Genomic DNA, 13,636 nt, shown 5'->3' with positions numbered 1-13,636 from the left:
ATCGACAACATCACATAGCAATGGCATAACAAACACAAAAAAACGCACTTGAAAAGAAAATCGTGACTGGTAGCCTATTGCCTGTTGTTTTCACAGTCGCAGACTTTCAGAACCATTTATGATGGATCAAAGCCGGCCGCGGTGGCCGTGCGGTTCTGGAGCTGCAGTCCGGAACCGCGGGACTGCTACGGTCGCAGGTTCGAATCCTGCCTCGGGCATGGGTGTGTGTGATGTCCTTACGTTACTTAGGTTTAAGTAGTTCTAAGTTCTAGGGGACTTATGGCCTAAGATGTTGAGTCCCATAGTGCTCAGAGCCATTTTTTTGATGGATCAAATCAGAAACCTCTAGGTAAAAGTCTGGCACGGTTGAATTGGCTAGCGGAGCGGCCATTCGACGCAAGCGCGTTTGGATATTATGCGGTTGCGGAACGCTTCCCAGAGATCTTGCAATGTCTTGTTGGATGTGTGCGATGTCTTGTTTCAATATAAATTTTTGTAAAGAATGGCGAGAGCTTGCCTGTAAACTGCTACACACACGTTCAATGTTATCTCGAGTTCGCGAGATTTTCCGAGAGCCGGTTTACTTTCCATTCGATGCACTGGCAATTGCTCGGAAGTTTCTTGTCCAATTCAGTATTGTTCCACGTGCAGGAATTGAATATCGCGACTGAATCTTGAAATGCCTACGAACGGCACGTCGCATGCGCACGACAGATACGGCATAGCGAAAATATCTCTCCATTGAGAACGTTCTGTGTTGCATTGACCAGTGCAACACGATTACTGACCTGTATATAGGATGAAACTTGACACTACACACTATTAGACTGTGGTTTCAAATTCTGTGAGTAGTAAAACAATAGATAACAACAATAATGAAACACCTGCAAGTCTCTAGCGAAACAATCACGAAAGAGCAGAATTTCAGTGGGAAAAATTTAACCTCTGTTAAATGCAGAGAAAATTCTGAGGACCTGTATTTCTGGCATGAACTGAATGACTATGAATATGGATCGGACGATAATCCGTTTGAGTCTGTAGTGTACGTACCAACATCTTTGCAGGTGTACAAAGAATTTTCAGTGCCATGAACATTGTCAAAAACACACTGCACAATAGAACGTCATGAACAGCTTTGAACTCTGTAATTACAATAAAAACGCTTAGTTGGATGGGAAGGTTTGGTAAAAGCAACAAATTTCTGTCGGAAGTATTAAGCAAATTACATGGTGTACCACAATGTTTTGACGATTTCAAATTTGAATAACGCGCTAAAGAACACGAGATACGACGACCGTGGCGCCGTCTGTGGACAGTCTTTTTTGTTACCCACTGCGACCACAGCGCGCCAAGCGGCTAAGAAGCAAAGCTGTTAACTTCTGCGAGATCGTGTGAAAGTGAAAGCGAATCGTAATGGTTTACGTTGGTCTATAGAATGGTTCTTACAAACGGGAGCGTCTGTAGCGCAATAGATCGCAGCAACAAGAGGAAGGCAATACATTTATCTTTCTTTCACGTTTCCTCACTAAACAACCATAGGAGGTGTGAACCGTTACATTACAGTACAGTTTATTTACGGTTTTCTTGTATCCTACAGATATTTGCCGGAGAAAGCCGTGTTATTTACGAGCAAGAAAATGTTAGTAAACAGCAGATCTCACCTTTTGTTGAGGGACGCCTTACACCTACACAAAAAGGGAAATTTTCTAAACACTGGAACACGTGAGGCAATACTGACCTTACGACTTATCTTAGAAGAAAGATTAAGGAAAGGCAAACCTACGTTTCTAGGATTTGTAGACTTAGAGAAAGCTTTTGACAATGTTGACTGGAATACTCTCTTTCAAATTCTAAAGGTGGCAGGGGTAAAATACAGGGAGCGAAAGGCTATTTACAATTTGTACAGAAACCAGATGGCAGTTATAAGAGTCGAGGGACATGAAAGGGAAGCAGTGGTTGGGAAGGGAGTAAGACAGGGTTGTAGCCTCTCCCCGATGTTGTTCAATCTGTATATTGAGCAAGCAGTAAAGGAAACAAAAGAAAAATTCGGAGTAGGTATTAAAATTCATGGAGAAGAAATAAAAACTTTGAGGTTCGCCGATGACATTGTGATTCTGTCAGAGACAGCAAAGGACTTGGAAGAGCAGTTGAACGGAATGGATAGTGTCTTGAAAGGAGGATATAAGATGAACATCAACAAAAGCAAAACAAGGATAATGGAATGTAGTCTAATTAAGTCGGGTGATGCTGAGGGAATTAGATTAGGAAATGAGGCACTCAAAGTAGTAAAGGAGTTTTGCTATTTGGGGAGCAAAATAACTGATGATGGTCGAAGTAGAGAGGATATAAAATGTAGACTGGCAATGGCAAGGAAAGCGTTTCTGAAGAAGAGAAATTTGTTAACATCCAGTATTGATTTAAGTGTCAGGAAGTCATTTCTGAAAGTATTCGTATGGAGTGTAGCCATGTATGGAAGTGAAACATGGACGATAAATAGTTTGGACAAGAAGAGAATAGAAGCTTTCGAAATGTGGTGCTACAGAAGAATGCTGAAGATTAGATGGGTAGATCACATAACTAATGAGGAAGTATTGAATAGGATTGGGGAGAAGAGAAGTTTGTGGCACAACTTGGCCAGAAGAAGGGATCGGTTGGTAGGACATGTTCTGAGGTATCAAGGGATCACCAATTTAGTATTGGAGGGCAGCGTGGAGGGTAAAAATCGTAGAGGGAGACCAAGAGATGAATACACTAAGCAGATTCAGAAGGATGTAGGTTGCAGTAGGTACTGGGAGATGAAAAAGCTTGCACAGGATAGAGTAGCATGGAGAGCTGCATCAAACCAGTCTCAGGACTGAAGACCACAACAACAACAACACTTCCAGTAAAATCAGTAAATATGGAACACTGGAAACGCGTATAGAGTGCAATACTTACATTACTTAACGTAGCAGATAAGCTGCCACAACTGTAGCTGAAGGAAAAAATCACGCAGACGTGATGATAAAAGAACAAAAGCAATAAGACTGTTTCGCAACAGGGAAGAAACCAATTTCACAATTGTGGCTGCACCTGACACGTGAGTCACGAATAGCAAGAGTCTTCAACACATTCTATTTTGAGCAAAAGTAATTGCATTTACAAAAAAAAATATTTATGTATTATAAAGTCGAGTGAAGTGCGAGACTGTGCGAAACAATAGGCTCCCTACCAAGTTGTCGTGTCTCACGAAAAGGGCTTATAATAACAAAACAGGAAACAAAAGAAATACATTCTTCTCATGCACTGAAATACGTGTTTATAATCTCTTTTCAGCGGAATAACCTGCAGTTATACACATATATCGAAAGTATTTCATCATTAAATTATAACCTATACACCAACATCCATACTCTGCAATCCACCGTGAGGTGCATGGCAGAGGGTATGGCCCACTGTACCAATTATTAGGTTTTCTTCCAAGTTCATTCGCGTATGGAGCGCGGGAAGAATAAATGTTTCAATGTGTCTGTGCGTAGTTATTCTAATCTTATCCTCACGATCCCTGTGTGAGCGATACATAGAGGGTGTAGTTCAGGCCTAGAGTAATAATTTAAAGCCGGTTCTTGAAACTTTATTAATAGACTATCTCGGGATGGTTTATGTCTGTCTTCAAGAGTCTGCCATTTTAGTTCCTTCAGCGTATCTCTGAAATTCTCGCATGGATTAAACAAACCAGTGACCATTCGTGCCGCCCTTCTCTGTATACACTCAATATCTTCTTTTAGTCGTATCTGGTACGGGTCCCACACACTAGAGCAATATTCTAGGATGGGTTGCGCGTGTGATTTGTAAGCAATCTCTTTTGCAGACTGCACTTCCCCAGTGTTCTACCAACAAATCGAAGCCCACCACTGAATCAGGGAGATTCGGCTGTTTTTAAATGTATTTCACGATCATTCTTGTCTCTCAATAGTTTGCTAATGCTTGGAACGCAAAAATGTAATAACTGTTTCTCTATTAACCAGAAAAATAATTAAAAACAAAGTTTAATTTCACAGCTACTTTCTCGCCGCTTTGGGAGCTAGTGTCACACCAACTGTCAGACGGTAGCAATTTTCACAGCATTGAATGTCACGACTGTATTACGTTACACTGTGTTGAAACTGGTATGACTGACGTATTTCACAAACCTTTAACATTATCATTACTTGGAGATCGCTATGCAAGTTAAGAAGGAAAGTAACGCAACTTTTCCTAAACCTGGCTTCTTCTTCAGTAGACACTGTTATTTTCCCCGAATATCGTATGCCAGATATTCAGGAAAATATAGTAGCTATCGATATTCTCTATTAAGATTTTCTTCCTGCCTGTTGGGAGAACATACTTATTTGCAGTGCCTCCATTACAACAGACATTTCTTCCAAGCGTTTAGAACGACATACAGCCTCAGTTTGAAGCGAGACGTTCACCCTTTGCAGTTGGGCCAAAACGGGATACAGAAAAGTGAGATGTTCACTTTTTTTTCATGGAATAGAAACATGAAATGTAGGCGTGAGGCAGAACAATCCTTCTCCTTCGATCCGGCCGCTGTGGCCGAGCGGTTCTAGGCGCTTCAGCCCGGAACCGCGCTGCTGCTGCTGCTGCTACGGTCGCAGGTTCGAATCCTGCCTCGGGCATGGATGTGTGTGCTGTCCTTACGTTAGTTAGGTTTAAGTAGTTCTAAGTTCTAGGGGACTGATGACCTCAGATGTTAAGTCCCATACCGCTTAGAGCCATTTGAACCATATGAACTTCTCCCTCATCCTCGCCATGCCAGACATAGTAGGGAGTTCAAGCCGTTGTTCTATAAATTCGGGGAGTTGCCCTTTTATCGGAAGTCTTCTAGCGCACCACATCTGAACAAAGTTTCTAGATTCATCACATGAGCCTTGCACATGCACTAACCTACTGCAGAATTAGCAGACTCGGCTATAACTCTTTCCTGCGAGGAAAGTCTAAACATTTCGTTTAATACCCTGGAGGTTGACGAAATCACTGGCTATAATGAATGACATTCACATCGAATCATGATGACACCGGGAAATCCATATCGCATACTGACACAAACTCCATTATTAACCCCTGACATCAAACTGGAGTTGTCAACACACATTCCTGTCAGGTTCTTAATGTTTGCAGTGCATATACAGTCATAATTTGAGCGTCACGTTTTCTTTTCCTCAGAAAGTTACAGAAACATAGGAATCGAGCCCGTTCTTTTACGACTAAAACACAGAATCGCAATTCCCAATGTTTTTGCCAACACTATTGTCATAAGACTCGTCAGTCTCTACGGCCAAACTTTCAGGAAACATTCCTCACACACAAAGAAACAAAATATGTTATGTGGACATGTGCCCGGAAACGCTTACTTTCCATGTTAGAGCTCATTTTATTCCTTCTCTTCAAATCACATTAATCATGGAATGGAAACACACAGCAACAGAATGTACCAGCGTGACTTCAAACATTTTGTTACAGGAAATGTTCAAAATGTCCTCCGTTAGCGAGGATACATGCATCCACCCTCCGTCGCATGGAATCCCTGATGCGCTGATGCAGCCCTGGAGAATGGCGTATTGTATCACAGCCGTCCACAATACGAGCACGAAGAGTCTCTACATTTGGTACCGGGGTTGCGTAGACAAGAGCTTTCCAATGCCCCCATAAATGAAAGTCAAGAGAGTTGAGGTCAGGAGAGCGTGGAGGCCACGGAATTGGTCCACTTATACCAATCCATCAGTCACCGAATCTGTTGTTGAGAAGCGTACGAACACTTCGACTGAAATGTGGAGGAGCTCCATCGTGCGTGAACCACATGTTGTGTCGCACTTGTAAAGGCACATGTTCTAGCAGCATAGGTAGAGTATCCCGTATGAAATCATGATAACGTGCTCCATTGAGCGTAGGTGGAAGAACATGGGGCCCAATCGAGACATCACCAACAATGCCTACCCAAACGTTCACAGAAAATCTGTGTTGATGACGTGATTGCACAATTGCGTACGGATTCTCGTCAGCCCACACATGTTGATTGTGAAAATTTACAATTTGAGCACGTTGGAATGAAGCCTCATCTGTAAAGAGAACATTTGCACTGAAATGAGGATTCGCACATTGTCGGATGAACCATTCGCAGAAGTGTACTCGTGGAGGCCAATCTGCTGCTGATAGTGCCTGCACACGCTGTACACGGTACGGAAACAACTGGTTCTCCCGTAGCACTCTCCATACAGTGACGTGGTCAACGTTACCTTGTACAGCAGCAACTTCTCTGACGCTGACATTAGGGTTATCGTCAACTGCACGAAGAATTGCCTCGTCCATTGCAGGTGTCCTCGTCGTTCTAGGTCTTCCCCAGTTGCGAGTCATAGGCTGCAATGTTCCGTGCTCCCTAAGACGCCGATCAATTGCTTCGAACGTCTTCCTGTCGGGACACCTTCGTTCTGGAAATCTGTCTCGATACAAACGTATCGCGCCACGGCTATTGCCCCGTGCTAATCCATACATCAAACGGACATCTGCCAACTCCGCATTTGTAAACATTGCACTGACTGCACGTTCGTGATGAACACTAACCTGTTGATGCTACGTACTGATGTGCTTGATGCTAGTACTGTAGAGCAATTAGTCGCATATCAACACAAGCACCGAAGTCAACATTACCTTCCTTCAATCGGGACAACTGGCGGTGAATCGAGGAGGTACAGTACATACTGACGAAACTAAAATGAGCTCTAACATGGAAATTAAGCGTTTCCGGACACATCTCCACATAACATATTATCTTTATTTGTGTGTGAGGAATGTTTCCTGAAAGTTTGGCCGTACCTTTTTGTAACACCCTGTATACGTAAAAGGCAATGTCCTGACTAACATTTTTTTAATGTCACTATTAAGGCATATTTGAAGCTAAATATACGAAAATTTGTTTTTGGTTTCTCGTCAGAAGTGAAGAAATACGTGTTGCAACATTTTTGGAAATTTAACCATATAGATGAAAGATTTTTTTGAAAATATATCATTATTAAGGAAGTACTAAAGTATTTTTAAACCTACGTCTATGAACATTAGTATTTGACATCTCGGTTACAAAATAAATACGTTTGTCTGTGTTTTTTAAACTGAACCCCTAAGTCAGTGAAATAGGTGATGAGATCTTTTATGAAAATATGTATTACATTGTGCAAGCATTTTTGAAGCTAAATGTATGAAAATTTGTATTTGGTTTCTGTGTTAGAAACAAACCAAACGAATGTCGTTATTGTTAGAAATTTAACCCCTAAGGAGATGAAAAGGGGGCAGACTAATTCACTAACTCATCATCGCTAAGCCCAAACCGCTAAGGATAGAAACTTCAAGTTTGGAAAGGGTGTGGGTCTTACACTGTAGGCATCGTTTAAGATGAGATTGTCCGAAATTCCACTCCCAAGGGTGTGAAATAAGGAATGAAAAGCTTCTGGAAAGCATGCCGCTATTAGGCGAATTTTGAAGGTAGATCTGCGAAAACTGGAATTTGATTTCTCCATCAGAAATTAAAGAATACGTGTTTAAGCGTTTTGGGGAATTCAGCCAGTAAGGGGATAAAATAGTGGGTCAAAGTTTTTTTGAAAACAAATAATTACTGAATAACTACTAAGGGAATTTAAAACTTACATCTGTGACAATTGGCATTTGACTTCCCCATCAGAAATATATACATAAGTGTTTCAGTTTTTCTGGAAATTCAACACCTAAGGGACCGCAATTCGTGACGAAAATTTTTAAGAAAATATTTACACTATGTGATCGAAAGTATCCGGACTTCCCCAAAAACATAAGTTATTCATATTAGGTGCATTGTGCTGCCACCTACTGCCAGGTACTCCACATCGGCGACCTCAGTAGTCATCAGACATCGTGAGAGAGCAGAATGGGGCTGTCCGCAGAACTCGCCAACTTCGAACGTGGTCAGGTGATTGGGTGTCACGCGTATCATAAGTCTGTACGAGAGATTTACACACTCCTAAACATCCCTAAATCCAATATTTCCGACGTGGTAGTGAAGTGGAAACGTGAAGGGACACGTACAGCACAAAAGCGTATAGGCCGACCTCGTCTGTTGACTGACAGAGACCGCCGACTTTTGAAGAGAGTCGTAATGTGTAATAGGCACACATCTATCCAGACCATCACACAGGAATTCCAGACTGCATCAGGGTCCACTGCAAGCCCTATGACAGTTAGGTGGCAGGTGAGAAAACTTGGATTTCATGGTCGAGCGGGTGCTCATAAGCCACAAATCACGCCGGTAAATACTAAACGATGCCTCGATTGGCGTAAGGAGTGTAAACATTGGACGGTTGAACAGTGGAAAAACGTTGTATGGAATGAAGTATCACGGTAAACAATGTGGTGATCCGACGGCAGGGTGTGGGTACGGCGAATGCCCGGTGACTGTCATCTGCCAGCGTGTGTAGTGCCAACAGTAGAATTCGGAGGTGGTGGTGTTATGGTGTGGTCGTGTTTTTCACGGAGGGGGGTTTGCACCCCTTGTTGTTTTGCTCGGCACTATCATAGCACAGGCCTACATTGATGTTTTAGGCACCTTCTTGCTTCCCAGTGTTGAAGAGCAATTCGGGGATGGCGATTGCATCTTTCAACACGATCGAGCGCCTGTTCGTAATGCACGGCCTGAGGCGGAGTGGTTACACGACAATAATATCCCTGAAATGGACTGACGTGCACAGAGTGCTGACCTGAATCCTATAGAACACCTCTGGGATGTTTTGGAACGCCGACTTCGTGCCAGGCCTCACCGACCGACATCGATACCTCTCCTCAGTGCAGCACTCCGTGAAGAATTGGCTGCCATTCCCCAAGAAACCTTCCAGCACCTGATTGAACGTATGCATGCGAGAGTGGAAGCTGTCATCGAGGCTAAGGGTGGGCCAACATCATTTGGAATTCCAAAATTACCGATGGAGGGCGCCACGAACTTGACGGATACTTTTGATCACATAATGTAGTTACAGTAAAAATTTTTAAATCTTAATTGATGAAAATTGGTAATTCACTTCTCGGTTAGATATAAAGAAATATTTGTTAGGGGATGGAAGCTGCTATGGAAATATCTCCACAAGAATGGAGAAGGCCTGATTAACAAAAGCTTTGGACTCGAGCTACCAGTATCGCTTTTGGTCAGAAATACATTCGGAAGAGACCGTGCTTATGTGGCCTTAAGCAGCGTAAAAAGTCTAGAAGAAGCAGCAGTTTGTGAACAACATAAACACTCGATTAAATAAGAAAAGAATCTCTGCATAATGTCGACGCGAGCGAAGCAACGGGCGCTAATGACGATTATGATGTTTGGTTTGTGGGGCGCTCATATGCGCAGTCATTAGCGCCCGTACAAAGTCCCAATTTTCACACAGTCCAATTTTTTTTCACATTCCAATCTAACCACTGGTACGAATGATGATGATGACGATGATGAAGTGATGAAGACAACACCCAGTCAACGGGCGCTAAGCTAGTAAGGTTAATAAAAGGGACATTGGCTGTTTCCTGTAACAAAACTAACTTCACTGCAACACAGCCGTTCGTTCCATGGATCTTAATTCGTTGTGCACTAGCGGTTTCATCTGAAGTGTTCTTGCCAGGTTCACTGAAAGCCTCAGTTCTATGTCTTGATGAATGGCGTGCCGCAAGAAACTTTAGCGTGTCCTACCTACTCGGATTCCTTAGTTGATGTAACAAATTAGTGCAGTTTTCTCGACGATGAACTTACGTTCGGCGGGGATTTGTGTGTGTTTGTATGCCGCAGAAACTGATTTACAAGATTCACACTTTGCTTTACCTCTTTCACTCTGCTGGTTACTCTTTCAATAAGTGATAACTTAAACCAGTCTAAGTGAAACCTCTGCCGATACTGTGGAGGCTTTTTAAATTCCTCTTGTGTACACACCTGTTAGCCCCCCACCCTCGAACGCTAAAACAACCGAACTCTCACGTATAAAATATCTTAAAACGTCTTATTACTTCACTCATATTTGACATCAAGAATGTAAGTTGGAAAAAGTCTACTTGGAGTCTCATTACCAAACACTGGATCAGTGCAGTTTGGGTAATTTGCACTCTCTTTTAAGCAAAAGAAGTTTTTTTTTTCCGCACCTCGATATTTGTGATGTATGTTCTAAACTGTGTGTCGCAAAATTACATAACTTTGCAGTTACGTTCTGTGGCGTGTGTGGATTCTGTCTGCAAAATTTTGTTGCGGATAGCGTTAGCAGTGAAACGTCCCCTTGGAAAAATTATTGAATTACTGTGCTGGTAAACCCCTTACGTTATTTGATTTTCAAACAGCTGAGCAAACCTGAACGTACTCAGACATTTCTCTCTTTACTTATTCTGATCATCACTAAACTGACATACAATATTTTTAGCGCAACGCAATCTGACTTTCAAAAATCCCTACAAAAGAATGGCCCTGACTAACAATAACCTATACCTTTCACGAATCACTTACCTCACAAAAATCTTCGTTATTCAAACTACTGCAATACAGCGTGCACCAATACTGCCAGCTGAATAAAAGATTCTAACTACTGAAGGCACTAACTACTGAAAGGCATAGTTAACAAATGAAAGATTTTGATAGAGAACAAACAATGTATCTACCTTCAGAGTGTTCAAAAGTCATAATATATATATATATATATATATATATATATATATATATATATATATATATATCAGTTTATGACATCCAGTCTTACAAATTTACTCTCTCTGATGGACACACGTCCAGATCGTCCGCTCTCAAAACTCCGCCATCTCTCTCCCCACATCCACCACTGCTAGCGGCTCACCTCCAACTGCGCAATAGAGTTGTGGCGATTCGTGAATGAGTCGTTCATCTGAACGACTCTAAATAAAGAATCGAATCGTGATACGGACGAATGGTCGTTCAAAAGAATCGTTAGAACGATTGCGTGTTTCCCAGTCGTGACGATTCCAAGTTCCAACGATTCATCGATTCTTAGTACGCTATGCTTCGAAGGCAACTTCCCGAATCATGCCGAGTCGTGCCGAATGATTACGACCGCCAGATGGCAGTCAAGTGGAGGATGCGTGTGAACAAAGGAAGCTCGGAAGGAACAAACGAAGTTCGTGGGCCGTAATATTACTCGACGTGAAAACCAAGCTGACACTTGGCGGTGGCTGATGGAAACGAGCGTAAAGGCATTTCCCATTTACTATCCCTACATAGTGCACATACGCGGATTCGTATCATCCTACGTTTTTCTGTGCTCTTTCCAATTCAACAGCACCTTATATTTCACAATAAAGCAACTGTCAGCCCTCACACACTGCAAATTTAGCTTAACTTTTGTTTCGTCGAAATACAAAGCATATGAATTTTGCTTTTAATTTGTCTGAGAAATTGCTTCTGCCACTACTATTTATGTGAGAAGACGACATACTTCTAAAGTGTAGGATACAATCGTATACAGCGACATTACTTCACTGCCAATTTGCTAATTCTGTTAGTTCCACCAGTCCCGCCACTAAATGGCTGTCGCACTAGACCAATATTACAGAGCCTCTATAGAGAGAATGTAGGCACTCTAACCAATACCTTTCTTGGCGGATCGATGTGTAATACCGTCTTTAAACAAAAGCTTTTTAATTAATAATTTCCATTTCGAGTTTTCCAATGTTATCCTGTTCAGATTCATATTAAATTTTAGTGAAGTAATGTCGACGTATACGATTGAATCCTATTGTTTAGAAGTATGTCGTCTTCTCACGTAAATAGTAGTGACAGCAGCAAGTTCTCCGACAAATTAAAAACCAAATACCCATGCTTTGTATTTAGAAGAAATGAAAGTTAAGCTAAATTTACTGTGTGGGAGGGCTGTCAGCTGCGTTATGAATTACAAGGGTGATGTGGACTTGGAAAGACATCTTAGCACAGAAAAACTTAGAATGATATGAGCCAAACCACGTCTGCCTCACTGCTAGATTTTGTTATTATAAAACAGACGTCTGCGCGTTCAAGCCACACAACCAAACTGGCATACCACGTAATTTTGCACCACCTTCAGCACAAATCGACTCCTCTTTCCTGGCATACTGAAATAAAACAATAGATGCAATCAAATCAAACGTGACCTTTCAACAATTAAGGCATTACACGTGTAAATCGAGAATCACGCTTGTAACGTCATATGCATGTTTACTCATAAATGAACTATTTCTGGCATATCTTATCAGTTCGATTCTAGCCACATTGACAATTTTAGACCTGTTCTGCCATCTGTGAGTAAGATGTAGAACTTTTTGCATTCCGTAAGAATCGTGCCATCGCGGACTAGAATGAATCTTGAAAGAATCGTGAACGAATCGTAGGAATCGATTCGCAATGTGAGATTGAATCGTAGGAATCGAATCGGGAAAAAGAATCGTGTTGCCCAACTCTACTGCGCAACGCTACGCGCTGTTCACATCCAACTGCCCAACACCACAATGGCGAATTGCAACTATGCAAACCAGCCACAGACTGCACATAGCACAGTCAGTGGTTTTCATGGCGTTACCAACATAAAAACCTAAACAGCCTACTTACAGCAGTAAAGAAGTAATAAAACAAAACGTCATGCCTGACGCTTGGGTTTTAGTGCACGAACAGCGAAAACCCAGTCAGCGATCAACTTTTTAACGTTTCATTCTTTCGTGCGGAGTGTCTGCCAGAAAAAGCTTCGGAAAGGCTTAAAATGCTCTCATTCTCAAATACGGGATCAATAAAACGCGAAATTTTGCCCACTGTAAGTTATACAGGGTGATTTTTTCCACCGTTTACAAACTCCAGGGATTGATCGATGAGAGGATACGGAACAGAAGTGGTCTAAAGAACTCAAGCACGGAAACGCATGGTTTCCATGCTACATACCATTTATTCAGTCATACATTGTCAATAGACGCTGTGCCTTTCAGGCACAGTTACGGTACGTGCTGGAAATGGTTTCCATGTGCTCCAACGGATGCGTGTATAAGTAGCGTCGTCTGTCCCACACGTTCACATCGGCCAGGTTGCATCCGAACAGTCAAAGGCAGCATAAACACGCTGCTCCAGTGTCTCCACATCTGGAATGAGCTCCGCATACACGATACTTTTGAGACGGCCCCATAACCAGGAATCGCAAGGGCTGGGATCCGGTGAAAGAACAGGCCACGCAACTGGACTCCCTCGACCGATTCATCGACCAGGGAGGACACGACTGAGATGCGTCCGAACGTTAACGCCGAAATGGGTTGGAGCACCAGTGTGTAGCAGCGACATAACCCTTCGAATCAGCAATGGCACTTCTTCCAGCAGGGGAGGTGAAGTCACCCGCAAAAAACGCCGAAAGTTCCGGCGTGTTAGGCGACGTTAAAGGAAGACTGGTCCCAAAATACGGTCGCCAGTTATCCCGGCCCACGCATTCCGGCTGCACCCATGCTGATGATTCGCTGTCAGCATACCGTGGGAGTCCTACATACTAACCCATAGACGGCTACTATGAAAGTTGAAGATACCACACCGCATAAAGGTGGCCTCGCCTGTGAATAGGATGGATGACACAAATCCCGG

This window comes from Schistocerca piceifrons, chromosome 11 (assembly GCF_021461385.2).
Source record: "Schistocerca piceifrons isolate TAMUIC-IGC-003096 chromosome 11, iqSchPice1.1, whole genome shotgun sequence".
Lineage (NCBI taxonomy): Eukaryota > Metazoa > Arthropoda > Insecta > Orthoptera > Acrididae > Schistocerca > Schistocerca piceifrons.
The sequence above is the reverse complement of the archived record's forward strand: the minus strand, read 5'-3'. Positions refer to the sequence as shown.